The sequence below is a fragment of the Prionailurus viverrinus genome, chromosome C2 (genome assembly GCF_022837055.1).
Source record: "Prionailurus viverrinus isolate Anna chromosome C2, UM_Priviv_1.0, whole genome shotgun sequence".
NCBI lineage: Eukaryota > Metazoa > Chordata > Mammalia > Carnivora > Felidae > Prionailurus > Prionailurus viverrinus.
Genome location: NC_062569.1, coordinates 12,254,199 through 12,268,305, shown reverse-complemented (window position 1 = coordinate 12,268,305; position 14,107 = coordinate 12,254,199). Strand labels below are relative to the sequence as shown.

The following is a 14,107-nucleotide window of genomic DNA, read 5'->3' as shown; positions in this document are numbered from 1 at the left end:
GGACCATCATCTAGCACACCTACACCAGGTGGCCTTTCCACCTGGGGATACCAGGGCACTAGTGTTCTTACATGGCAGCCGGCTCCCTGTAGGGTGAATGGGCCAAGAGAACTAGGCAGAAACTGCATGGACATTCATGGCATCTTCTTGGAAATCTTATAACATCACTTCTCCCATACTCTTAAACCAAGCAGTTGCAAGTAACTCGAAATCAAAGCAAGGGAAGGGTCTCAAACCTCTCAATGTGAGAAGTGACAATTTTAGGCAATGCCTAAAAACTACCACAGGTACTTTACTGTATGTGGGTCTCAGTCTCTCATCTGTAAAATGGAACTACACTATCTCTAAGATTCTTCTTAAAATTCTCAGAGTTTATGAAGTACTTTCCTATATTTATCTTAATGGACTCACATTAATATTTATATATTCAAAAATATTTCCTTTCCTTTATGTCACAAAATAACCATATTACATAAAATTAGGGGGAAAAGAGAGAAAAGGTTCCATTCCAATAGACTTCCTAGTCTTCTGCATATTTTTAGAGTTGCTTTCTATGTGTGGTGTTTATGTTGTCTGTGTATGTGTTATGTATGGGGAAACTTTTCCCCAGAATTAAACAAGCCAGAAGGACATTCTGGAATCTTATTTTTAAGAGGCATCAGTTCCCATTATAACTAAACATGCTAGGTAGTAGTAAAAGTTAATCTCCTAATTCAACTGTAGTGGTTATAAATCTCAAGATTACAAACTTGAGTGTGCCAGACATGTCCTGTGTCTTATTTTTCTATAAATAAGAAACCTAACTTTGATTCTGAGCCCCTATCCTGCTGGACTGGCAGGAAATCCAGCCCTTTTTGGGGGGGGGGGGGCTATTCTCCCCGCTAACTCCTGGAGATTTACCATTGTTTCAGGCTTCCTGCAATGAGAACAAGGAGCAAGGGGTTGGCTAGTTCTGGTTCCCAGTTATCAGTGAAGCCTGATTTACTTCCAAGATGCCCATTATCCCATTTGCTGGGTTTGTTCAGGTCTGTCTTTCCTCTGGTCCCTTGCCTTGCTGGGGACTTGGCATTTTTCTTGGGAAAGCTTGAGTGCCATGGGTCTAGATTTGCTTCCTGGTACACCTGGGCTACTCCCTTAAAACCTACCATATCCTCAGGTTCCGTTCCTCAGCTCCAGAGACTAACACAACTGTCATTCCTTCAGGAGCTAGGACTTCTCTATCCTCCATGTTTCCTGTATCCAAGCTCCGCTCCTGCCCATTTGTTACTAGATTTTGATGGCCTATCGACTTGGGAGTCTGAATCATTAGCAACCAAATAACTGGTTCATGTAATCTTCAAACTTTCCCTGGAGAAGAAAATATTTGCATTCCATTATTCTAATGCTTCAGAGAAAGCAAAGAAGAAGAAAGAAAAAAAACACACACAAAGTGAAGAACCAATTGATTATTTTTCCATAAGAGTGGATGTTCACATCTTGACACAGAAGAATATATCAGCCTTATTTATATGCATTGTATATCCTCCAGTATAATAAAGGGACTCAAACTTCCATCTGATAGTTTTCTTGAGTCTGTGTGCAACCATTTCCTAAACCTCCTGGGTCTGAGGGACAACAGCCTCTTTCATGGCTGATAGCATAGAAGAAATACCAAAAAGAAAACAAAATGGTGGATTTGGTGTTTACTGTTGGGATGAGACCATACAGGTCCATAATCCCTTATTTGCCATTTCAAATCTGAAACCTCTGAAACATATAAATTTCCTAACTCATTTGGTTTCTAAACCTGACTTATAGTCATTATTTATCCCATGTAGGGTAAATATTTATGTTGTGTGGCAGAAATATTAATGTTTGATTTTGGGGCTGTCACCTGTACTATGCTTTAGGGTGTCACATAACATTCATCTTATTATCTTTCTAAAATTTCCCAAAAGTCTAGATTTCTAAATCAATCTGACTCTAGAGGTTTTGGATAAAGTTTGGGAGAGGAAAAACTATATATATATATATATATATATATATATATATATATATATATGATCTATCTATCTATATTTGCATATGTTGGGAGATATCTCCCAAACCTTATCCATATATACATACACACACACACACACACACACACACACACACACATACCAGTAAGTTTCTTAATCATGATATTTCTTTGTATGCCAATCCCATTCACACTAGATCAGTGGGCATGATATAGTGAAGCATGATTTCAGGGTATGATTATTAAAGCTGAAGAGAAGAAAAGGCAATTTCAAATTTCAAAAGCTTACGGTGGACTCAAAGCAAAGAGGAAGACAGGTATCAGCAGAACAAAACTTCTTGTCATTATACCACCAAGTGTAGTCAAAATTCCCCAGTCTAGGGGAGACAAAAGAACAATGAGGAGAATAAATGTCCGGGCCTGGGACCAGTGTGCTAGAGATCTTGGAGGAACCACACAGACTGAAGTTGAGAGACTGAATGATTTAAAGACACCCAGTCCCCATTAGTGTGACATTTTGTCCGCCTATGGAACACCATGGATACAGAGTCAGAAATTCTAGAACCTCTAGGGTCTACTCTAGTGAGTACTTCATGCCTTCTGTACCAAGGAATTATATCAATAGTCTTTCACATTAAGAATCTGGTGAGAAGCTCCTATCCATAGCAGTCTGTTGGCCTCTGAACGTCAACAAGGAGTGGCCCCAGGGCCCCCAAGAGCTTTTTCCTAGGCCTCATTTGTTGCGAGTTAACCTGAGTAATTTTGCCAGCCATAATTACCAGACTCTGTTGGCTATCAGTAGCTTCTGATGGTTAACAGCTTATTGAGGCTACAGGTTTCCCCAACAATCTTACCAGCAGATTTTAATGAAAGCAAGTCTCAGATGGCACAAAAGGAGTCACAAACTGCTCCATGGCCTCAAAAAAAAAAGTCCCAGATCTCTCTTCTTAGTGCTGTCGCCATACTTGGCGACATTCCAGAGGTGTGTGTTGGGGGCGGGGGGCGCGGGTGTAGCACCTTTATAATGATACCCAACAACCAGAATTTTCAAAATCAGTACCTGAACACTGTTTTAGAAGCCTACCTCAAATAACAGTCTGAAGGAGCTAGACTTATAAGCCAGTTGGATTTTTGTTCACAGGAAGACAGGGAGAAGCTTCAGAACTTTTTTAGTCTGTTCACACATCTTGAACACCACCATTTCACCAACGAACCCTCATTTGTGCATCCATTATGATAACTAACAAAACCTCTGCTCTCGTGAAATAACGGTAGGGGAAATGCTTGTAGTCAGTCTGTGAAGTGTGCCATTTAATTACATATGAATTAATCATCCTTGTAATATTTATTGAGATTGGAGCAGCCATCCATCCTAGGAATATATGTTCAAGTTAATTTATGTAATATATGTATCTCGAATGTACGTACTAAAGTATTTTAAAGTCAAGTACAGACTACAACTCCCAGGGCACTCAGGAGCCCTTCAGGTTGGAGTGGAAGGCACTGGATACCTAGAAAGATAATGGTGGTGGTATTTAGCTGAAATCCCAGCTTCTCAGCCTCCACACTTGAACTTGTTTGGGACTGAATGGAATCCGCTGAGAATCTTCCAAACTCGGGAAGCAATATACTTTCTTCCGCTTTTCCTGGTTGGGATATTAGATAAGACCCTACTTCTGGAACACAACTGGTTTGGTTAGAATGCCTCCTCACTCTAGCTTCCCGGTGGACTATGCTGAGTCATGATGACTGGAAGGAATATCATTGCTGTTGGCACACACAGGACAGGAAAAAGCTGTTAATGCAGGCAATACCTTGTGGTTTTGTTTTAGGAGACAAGTATTGTATTAACAATAAAGATTCTGTGTTAGGAAATTAAATCATTCATACTCTAGCACTGTGTAAAGACATTAAATCATTCACAAGTTCTAAATCTTCAGTAATTGATACTAAATGTGATTTCTTAAAAGGCTAATCCTCAGTCTAAATTCAAACATTGGACATTCAAAATTTAACAGTCAATATTATAGAAGTGATTGAGTAAATTACAGTCAGAGGAGAATCATGTTATGTAGACTGCTATGCATGACCTAATGTGAAGTGGAAAAGAATCATGGAAAACATACTTTTACCCTGTTTTAAATTTTTTTGTGTGTCTTTCACATCTACCTGTACTCATGAATTTCCCATTCTTGCATTGCCATTTTTCAGCATTGTGAATATTGGTGCAATGAATATCTTTATATAAGTTAGCATTCGTATATTTTCCATTTCTTTAAAATAGATGATAAGAACTGGGGCACCTGGGTGGCTCAGTCGGTTGAGCATCTGACTTCTGCTCAGTTCATGGTCTTGTGGTTCGTGAATTCAAGCCCCGCGTCAGGCTCTGTGCTAACAAATAGTTCAGAGCCTGGAGCCTGCTTCAGATTCTGTATCTCTCTCTCTTTCTCCCCCTCCCCTGCTCATGCTCTGTCTCTGTCTCTCAAAAATAAATAAATGTTAAAAAAGTTTTTTAATAAAAATAAAATAGATTATAAGAAGTTATGAGTATTTTCATGGGTCTTGTCATCTCTGTCGAAAATATTTCCCAGAGTAATTGTGTCTGTTTATATTCCCACCAACAGTACACAAGAACATGTGTTTAACAGCACATGCACCAGCTTTACATATTATCATTTTTTGTTAATTTAATATTCTGTGATTATACATCATCATTGATATTTGCATTTCTTTGATAAAAGGTTGAATTTTTTTCATATGTCTGTTTAGAGATTATACTTTTATCATTGACAATTATCTGTCATGGGGAGGGAAACAAAACATGAGAGACTCTTAAATGTGGAGAACAAACAGAGGGTTATTGGAGGTATTATGGGAAGGGGGATGGGCTAAGTGGGTCAGGGGCATTAAGGAATCTACTCCTGAAATCTCTGTTGCACTATATGCTAACTAACTTGGGTGTAAATTAAAAACAAAACAAAACAAACAAAAAAACTAAGGGACAAATCCAAAAAAAAAAAAAAGAGAAAATTATGTCATGCCCTTTACATATTTATCTATTACACCTAAATGATTTTAAAAATTATAGTATTTGCCATACTTTTCCAGCTTTTATTTCCCTCTTCATTTTGCTAATGTGTATTTAATATATACAAATTTTAAAATTTGTATAGAGTTAAATCATTCACTCTATTTCCTTATGAATTCTCCTGCCTTCATATTTAGAAAGCAACCGTCTTTCCAAACAGCCAATAAAGAACCAACGCTATTTTCTTAAAGATTTTCTGTGACATTATCTTTTAGTAATTATTTATTTTCTCTAGAATGTATTTAGGTGTATGGTGTGGGCTTGAGGGAAGATTATTTATATTTTCCCTTAAAATTTTTTTAATGTTTATTTATTTGAGAGAGAGAGAGAGAGAGAGCGCACAAGTGGGGGAAGGGACAGAAAGACAGGGAGACAGAGAATCCCAAACAGGCTGTCAGCAAAGAGCCTGATGTGGGGCTCAAACTCACAAACTATGAGATCATGACCTGAGCCGAAACCAAGAGTCAGACGCTTAACTGATAGCCACTCAGGTGCTCCGGAAAGATCATATTTTTTCTAATTGCTCAAGAGATACCCCAAGATCATTTAATGTGGAGATGAGGGCAAGAAACTCATTTATGATTGATTTGTGTTATTTCCATCAGGATCCAGTATATTTGTCCTTGTAATAGAAACTACTTCTGTACTATTTTGCTCCATTATCCAAGTTTCAGTGCAAGGTTGCTATAGATAATGTTACTTCTAATTAATGTTAATACTTCTCAATTCCCAGAATTTTTGTCAACATTATGGCTTGTTATTTGTTGTTGGTGGTGTTTTCTTCATGCTGTTTTTGTTCTCATTCATTTTTTTATTAGGAAAATATTAATAATTCAGCATATACCCAGGCCTATACCATATATCCAGACTTCATAAATGCACTGGTTCTGAATTTGATTCAGAACTTAGCCTTTCATTTGAAAAAGAAACAAAATACTATAAACGTCACCACAATCTTGGTAGCTGTCCTTAGTTCCTAATCCCTGTTCCTACTGATCTTCCCATGTCCCCCTCTGTTACGGCTTAAATGTGGATCTTTCCCATCTATGCATGTACCTGTAATCGAGTGTTATCTTCTGTGTATAATTTTTACTTTCCAGAAGTGGCACTATATACATGTTGTTCTACTTCCTTATTTTCTTTACTTAAGATTATGTTTTTGAAATCCATCTATGTGGATACATATCAATCTTGTAGTGCTTATCACATGTTAAAGTAATCAAACAAAGATGCCATCAGATTGAGGTGGCTGAAATGCCTTGGGAGTCTAGTAGGCAAACCAAAACTTAACCCAGAGTTAATTACTATAAATGCCTCAAGGTTAAAAAGAACAACCAATCATAAACAGCAAACCAGTCTTTCCTAAATAATGCAATCACTTAAGCTGTAGCCAATCAAATAATTTCCTTTTCTGCTTCTGTGTCTTCTCTATAAAAATCTTACCTCTAGCCCTCGTTGGTAGAGCACTCCTAACTACTTTTTATTTGGTGCTGCCCAGTTCAAAATGATACTTGTTCAAATAAACTTCAAAATTTTAATGTGCTTCAGTTTATCGTTTAATACACATAAATATACCGCAATCTTTTCATTTACCTTGCTCAAATACCCTGGGTTTTGGGGTTTTTTTTTTCCAATTTTTTTCCAATTACAAAAGGCTGAGTAGACAGTATTGATCTATTTTTATTAGAAATGATAACAAAATTAATTAAAAGACGTGAAATAATTTAAAGTATGAAATTCATCAGAAAATATACAGACTGAGCATAACTAGTGAGAAATAGAATAAGGAGAAATTAGCGTAATTATGACCCCCTCCCCCAAGGTGAGAAAAGGTCTACCAGTTTAAATGCTAACAACATACGTGCAGGATCTGTATGCTAAAAACTGTAATAAATTGATAAAAGGAATATAGAAGACTGGTGAGGAGGAAAACATTTTACTCTGTCCTTCAACATTCCTCTAGCTGGTCTAAGAATCAAATGGACACAAAACGGACTAACGGGAAAATCAAACAAAAGTTTAACAACATTGATATCGCCTGTATTCACAGGAAAGACCCAGGAAAACTGAATAACCCCTCAAAATGACTGAGACAATCACCTTAAATACCATCTCCAGCTAAAGACAAAAGATGACGATGTTGGGGGTGGGAAGTCAGTTATGAGAGGTCACCAAGAGAAGCACAGTAAACACAGGTAAGGATACTGTGCAGATTAAGTCCTTGCCTTTCCCACAGATCAGGGTTTCTAGATGTAGAGTCATCCCCCTCTTCCTGGTACAGAGGGAGACACTCTTACAAATGAAGATTTCCCTTATCCATGTAAATGTCTCTTATAAAAAAATGTACCTTCTATTTGGTTCCCAGAGCTTTGCTTGTGTCTACAATTGCTTAAAAATAACCAGCTAAAAATAATCAATATGCCAAAGAGGTATATCTTGAAATACCAACATTTGCTCCCTACAAGACAAAAATAATTGGAGCACTATGCTGGGATCATGAATCGGCAGACTCAATATCATTAAGACATCAGTACTCCCCAATTTGATCTGTAGATTCCACACAATCCAATCAAAATCCTAGTGCCCCCCCTCCCCTTTTCAGTAAACATCAGCAAGAAGATTCTAAAATTTATATAGCAATGCAAAGGAACCAGGACAACCCAAACAATTGTGAAAACAAACTAGGTTGAAGGGTAGACTATCTATTTTGAAGACATACTATAAAGCTATTGTCATCAGAATAAACAGCCCAGAAATAGACTACACAAATACAGGCAACTGATTCTTGATAATTGGTGGGGAAATCTAATAATATAAATAAAATCTCTTGCCAGCCCATACAAACCTATCCACAAGGGAGAAGAGGGAAAAAAAAAAAAGGTTTATTATTGAATAAGCATTAACTCAGAGTGTAAGACACATCTAAAGAGATTATAAAGACAGAAAGAAATCACATCTCTTTATATAGCAAAGCAGATACAATTCGTTACATACATGTTAATTGTCTTTATCAAAAAGGAAAAATAAAACTTCTCATATCTCTGTGACAAACAGAAATTTACAACTTGAAGTCAAGCACTGAAGCTGAAACTCCCACAGAGGCAGGGAGACAAGGTCATCCTTCTTGATCTTTGCATTTCAAAGAGATAGCCCATGTTTCTCAAGAAAGAAATCTCTGGAACATAAAACTGGCAAGAGGCTCATTTAGCTTTTAAAAGGACTAAAATGCATTTCAAAGAAAACAGAGAGAGCATTTATAATTTCATATTTTCTAAAGGAAAGGCTAAAGAGAAAGGAGAACAACAAGTTCTCTTCCCCTTTTGGTATGAGGGAGGATTTATTTATTTATATTCGTATTTGCCCTAACAAATGTACAAAGGCAATTCAATGGAGAAAAGATAGTCCTTTCCACAAATGGTATTAGAAAGACTGGATGTCGTTATGCAACATAAATAAACTTCAATATATACCACACAGGTTATAGAAAAATTAACTCAAAATGGATCATAAATGTAAAAGTAAAATTATAAAAGTTCTAGGAGAAAAAAATCTGTGTGACTTTAAGTTTGACACTGAATTTCTTTAGACGTGATACCAAAGGCATGACCCATAAAAGAAAAATGGACAAATTGCAGTTGGTCAGAATTTAAACTTTTGTTTTCTGAAAGTTATTGGTAAGAAAATGAAAAGATAAACAGAGTATGGAGAAAATATTTTTAAATCATATTTATGAGAGACAACTTGTATTCAGAACATATAAAGAATACTTAACACTCAACAATAAGAAAACAAACAAAACAACAACAACTATAAAACACTCTAAAAACTGGGCAAAAAACTGAATCGGAAATTCACCAAATAGAATAGATGGATGATATATAAGCATATAAAAAAGCTCAACATTATCAGTCATTAGGGAAATGCAAATTAAAACCTCAAAGAGACATCACTATATAAGCATTGAAATAGCTAACTCAAGGGATCAAAATATGCCACCCCAAAATATGCCACTTTGGCATAAGGGTAATTTTGAGCTGAAGGCAATTAAGAAATAGCAAACATAGGGGGAATTCTCCGACCTTTTACTTTCTGCCAGAAGAAGGGCATAATTTTCCCTTTTGTAAAGGAAATATATCAACTGAAAAGATTTGAGTCTGTGTAACAAAACTCACTGAATAATCCTTATTTACTGTACATTTTGTAGTCGCCTTCTAGCCATTTACCCTTCCCTCCCCAGGAAGTCCAAACTTCCTTTTCCTTTTGTCTAATCTCTTCTCCACACTTTATCACCCTTTGTTAAAATTGTATATAGACCTCTGGGTCAAACTACTTCTTTTCTATGAAGCCTCCACATGCATGCAAAATAAACCTTTCTCCTGCTAATCTCTTTTCAATTTAATTCACAGGTTCCAGTACTGAACATAAGAGGGTAGGGGAAATATTTTTCCCCTCCTTTACACAAATACAAAACTGATATCACTAAGTGCTAGTAAGACTATTGAGAACAGAAAGTTGTACACATTGCTAGTGGAATGTTTGGAAAATCATTTAGGAGTTTCTTGTAAAGCTAAACATATACTTAGCATATTACCCAGCAATCCCCTCCTAAGCATTTACTCAAGTAAATGGAAAATTTATGTTCACACAAAAACCTGGACACAACATTTATAGAGGCTTTATTCATAATTTCCCCAAACTGGAAAGAACCCAGAGATCTTTCAACAGATAAACAGGTTAAGGAACCATGGTATATGCATACCAAGGACTACTACTCAGCAATAAAAATGCATGAGCTATTGGTTAACATAACAACATGAGTGAATCTTCAGTGCATTTTGCCAGATAAAAGTTGCTAGACTCTAAACGCAACATTCATATAATTCCATTTATATAACATCATGGAAAAGGGAAGAATATGAGATTACTGGTTGCTGAAATTTGAAGGTAGAGGAACTGATAAGAAGGGGGCTACACAAATAAATTTTTAGGGTAGTGGAATTCTATTATAGTTTCAGATATTTGACTATATTTATTTTTTCAAAACCCATAGAAAAGTAAACTACAAAGGGAGAAATTTACAATATGCAAATTTTAAACTCAAGTAGGATGTCAGGATAACATTAAAGAAAAAATTATTCTGATCCTTGTTAAAATGGTAAGGAAGACTTTATTCAAGACTATGGCAATAAGAATATTTCAAAAGGGGAAATATTAGGTTCAACTTTGAATTGAAAGGTAGCTATGGATTTATAGCCAATGAACAGAGTGAGGGGGGTCAGTGGACAGAAAATTACTAAGTGCAGACATCAAGGGTAGCATGATTCTTGCCTCCTGGCCTAACAAAATTCTTGCTAACAGCAGATCAAGACTTAGATATCAAAGGTAGGGGATGAAGAACTTGGTCAGCTATCAAGTTGGGGAATTCTCTGTAAACCTAAGTCCAAAGTCAAAGCCTACTTGAGGGGCTTAGAGTGTCTATCGAAAGTTTGGGCAAAGAGAGGTTTTTTTTTGCAGCAACGTGAAGGGAATGTCGACTATGACAAATAAATCTAACAGTCTTGCAACTATGCAACATAACCTCACGGGAGGAAATGGAGAAAAAAGGAGCCAACTTAAGTGACTTTGAAGAATAATTTTTTGGCTGGATACTGTAAAGCTAAAGAAAAAAAGAAAACAGTCCACAAATACCGTACTCCAGTTGGTACGTTTGTTTCTCTCAGGGGCACAATAATGCAGGTTAGCAATCTTGAGATTAATTTATGTGTAGAGTACAGTTGAACAAATAAGTAAATATATTATAAATAAAGAGAGCCAGATGTCTTACTGTTAGAGAAATAGGTATAAATAAGCACGTCAGGGAATGCTAGAAAGAACCCTGCAGTGTTGGATTAGAATTGGTGATAACAGTGTGAATTCATGTTCACACACACACACACACACGTACGCATATGCATTATGCATGTGTGTATAGGTAATATATATAAATTGTGTGTGTGTGTGTGTGTGTGCGTGTGCGTGTACTTGGGTTAGGGTGGGTACATGCATATATTTCCTAGCTCTGTCTTCTGAGATGGCCTAGATGCAATGACAGCCCAATTACAACCAGCACCCTTAGCGTCTACACATTGGCTTCTACCATTTTCCAAAGAAAGGAGGTAGGACTTCATGGAGAAATGGCTATCTCTAGATATGAGCAATGAAAGATAAGCCTATGGCATCTGGTTGTGCTGAAGGGAATAAAGTGCTTAAGAAAAAGAGATGGGAACATGTCAAAAGGACATAGGAACCAACCTGTAAAAGCTCCCAATGGTCTAAACTGGATCAATCTGAGCACCAAAATAAATAGCAATGGTGCTAGATTCTGACTAAGAGAAAATGAGTATCTGTGAGTCCATGCTGACATAAGTAAGTGACTAAATAAATACGTAAGGAGGAAAAGAGACAAGACTTTCTTACAAAATAATCCCACTTAGTAAATATAGAAGGCATGAGGGAAATAGAAAATCACTGTTAGAACACCAAAGTAATAATTCCCATAAGGCAATATGCTCTAATGAATGATCAAACCTGTGGGTAAAACTTTAAGGAGAAAGATATCTAAGATATTTACATAGCCTTAACATATCTCCCCCCCCCCCCCAATATTTAGTAATTACCGCGGGTGTCTTTAACATGTATCTACAAATTCTTTGACACGCCTTTTTCCAGAAATCAGAGTTAATTCTCTTCCATTTGAGAGTGGCTTGGATTAAGTAACTCACTTTTAAAGAATAGTATATGAAAAGGAAGAAAAGAGTAACTTCGTGGTGGAGAAGCCTGGTAGGTTAAAGGTTAAAAACGTTAAAAAGACTACAAAGAAAGCAGGAGACAATCCGGATGTCTGAATGTAGGACTAATTTTGTTCCATCATTGAGGCAAGGCCCTTCTGAGTATTTTACTCGGTGTCCTATGAGTCGTAAGGTTTTCCAGTGTGGCTGATAGGAGAAGGCATTATTATTCCAGGCCCTGTCAAAGCACTGGTTACTGTTTCCTCCAGTCCCTTAAGAGGGTTCTGCTTCCAGCCACAGGTCATTTCTTCACAGACACATGCTGATCGGTACTCTGTTAAAATATCCAAGGGAGACAAAACCTTTGTGGATCTCCAGAATTTTCTATCTCTGCAGCTCTTGCCTATTCAATATGCTTGACCCTTGAACAACACAGGGATTAGACCTGCCAAACCCCGCAGTCAAAAATCCCCCTATAACGTCTGAATCCCCTAAAACCTAGCTAGTAAGAGCTTACGGCGGATCAGAAGCCTTACCCATAACAATTAATACACACTTTGTATATGCATTATAGACTGTATTCTTACAAAAAAGTGAGGTGGAGAAAAGAAAATGTTAAGAAAATCATAAGGAAGGGGCACCTGGGTGGCTCAGTCGGGTAAGCATCCAGCTTCGGCTCAGGTCATGATCTCACAGTTTTTGAGTTTGAGCCCCACATTGGGTTCTGTGCTGACAGCTCAGAGCTTGGAGTCTGCTTCGGATTCTGTGTTTCCCTCTCTTTCTACTCTTCCCCCATTCACACTCTGTCTCTGTCTCAAAAATACACGTTAAAAATAAGTTTAAAAAAAATCATAAGGAAGAGAAAATACATTTACAGTACCATACTGTAAAAAAAAAAAATCTCTGTATGGGCAGTGTGCCCAGTGGTCCCATGGATCTGCCTCTTGTTTCCATGGTGTTTGGACAGAACAGACCCAGGGACACCCCTTCTAGCAATGTCCTACCATTCTCTAGCCTCTTTTCTAGTCACAATCTCCGGGGACCATCTTCTGAGCCATCCTCTACCCTCCAGACCAGTCAACACCAGTTTTTGAGCTTAGCTCCTTATTGCCAATCAACCGTGAATTCCCAGATTGCTCAGAATTAATCCACTGAGGTGGAGACCATCCCTATCGACTGCTTGGTCAGCCTCCATCTGAAAGCTTTCTACACCTACCTCTCTCTGGCCTTCTATTTCATCTGCCACGATGTGGCTCAGGAGGGTGTTAGCCTCTTCCTTGAGTTTGGAGAAAAGAAGCATGAGGGCATGGGGTCTTAAAGATGCAAAACCAGCACAGCTGCTGTACCCTCTCTTTCAGGACATGCAGAAGCTGTCCCAGAATAAGTGGCATAAAACTTTGGATGCCATGGAGGTCACCATGGGCCTGGAGAAGAATCTGGACCCTTTTGGATCTGCCTGCCCTGGGTTCTGCCCACAAAGACCTGCATCTCTGGGACTTCCTGGAGAACCACTTCTTAGATGAGCAGGTGAAACTCATCAAGAAGATGGCAACCATGTGATTAACCGCTGTAGGTTGGCTGGCCCCCAGGCTGGGCTGGACAAGTATCTCTTCAAAGAGCTCACTCTCCAGGCACCTAGGTGGCTCAGTCAGTTAAGCATCTGACTCTTGATCTCGGCTCAGGTCATGATCTTGTGGTTCATGAGCTCAAGCCCCACATCGGACTCTGCACTAACAGTGCAGAGCCTGCTTGGATTCTGTCTCCCTCTCGTATGTTTTGCTCAGTTGTGTTTTGTTCAGTTGTTTGGTTGTTCCTTATGGACGAGTATATCTGGTTCCTTGAACCAGGTGAACCTGATGCTGCACTTCAGCACCGAAACTCACCGGGATCGACTTTTCACCAAGAAGGAAATTGATATGGAATCTAACTAAGTCTAGAATACACTTGACTCCTATCATTGAGAGTAACTGTTGCTGAGTATTTGTTTTATTTTCGGGATTTAATGGTTATTTTAGACAGAAAAGACAGACAAGAGATTTCAGGGATAATTACTCTTCAAATTAGGGAAAGTCATCAGCACTCAATCAAACTCACAATGGAGTCCAAAGTCATCCAAACACACAGCTCCTGTTCTCAATTCAGCAAAATCTTCGATGAATATTCATTGGATCTTTTCTTCTTTTGAAAATAAGAACCAAAGGCAATCCATTTAGATAGGATGAGGCCCAAGACGTGAAGCCATTCAATGATCAC

The 14,107-nt window shown here is 37.9% G+C and overlaps 1 pseudogene; it reads left to right on the top strand.

Moving 5' to 3' along the window:
- Nucleotides 1–12,785: 12,785 nt before the first annotated feature.
- Nucleotides 12,786–13,785, top strand: LOC125175133 (ferritin light chain-like; annotated as a pseudogene).
- Nucleotides 13,786–14,107: the final 322 nt, after the last annotated feature.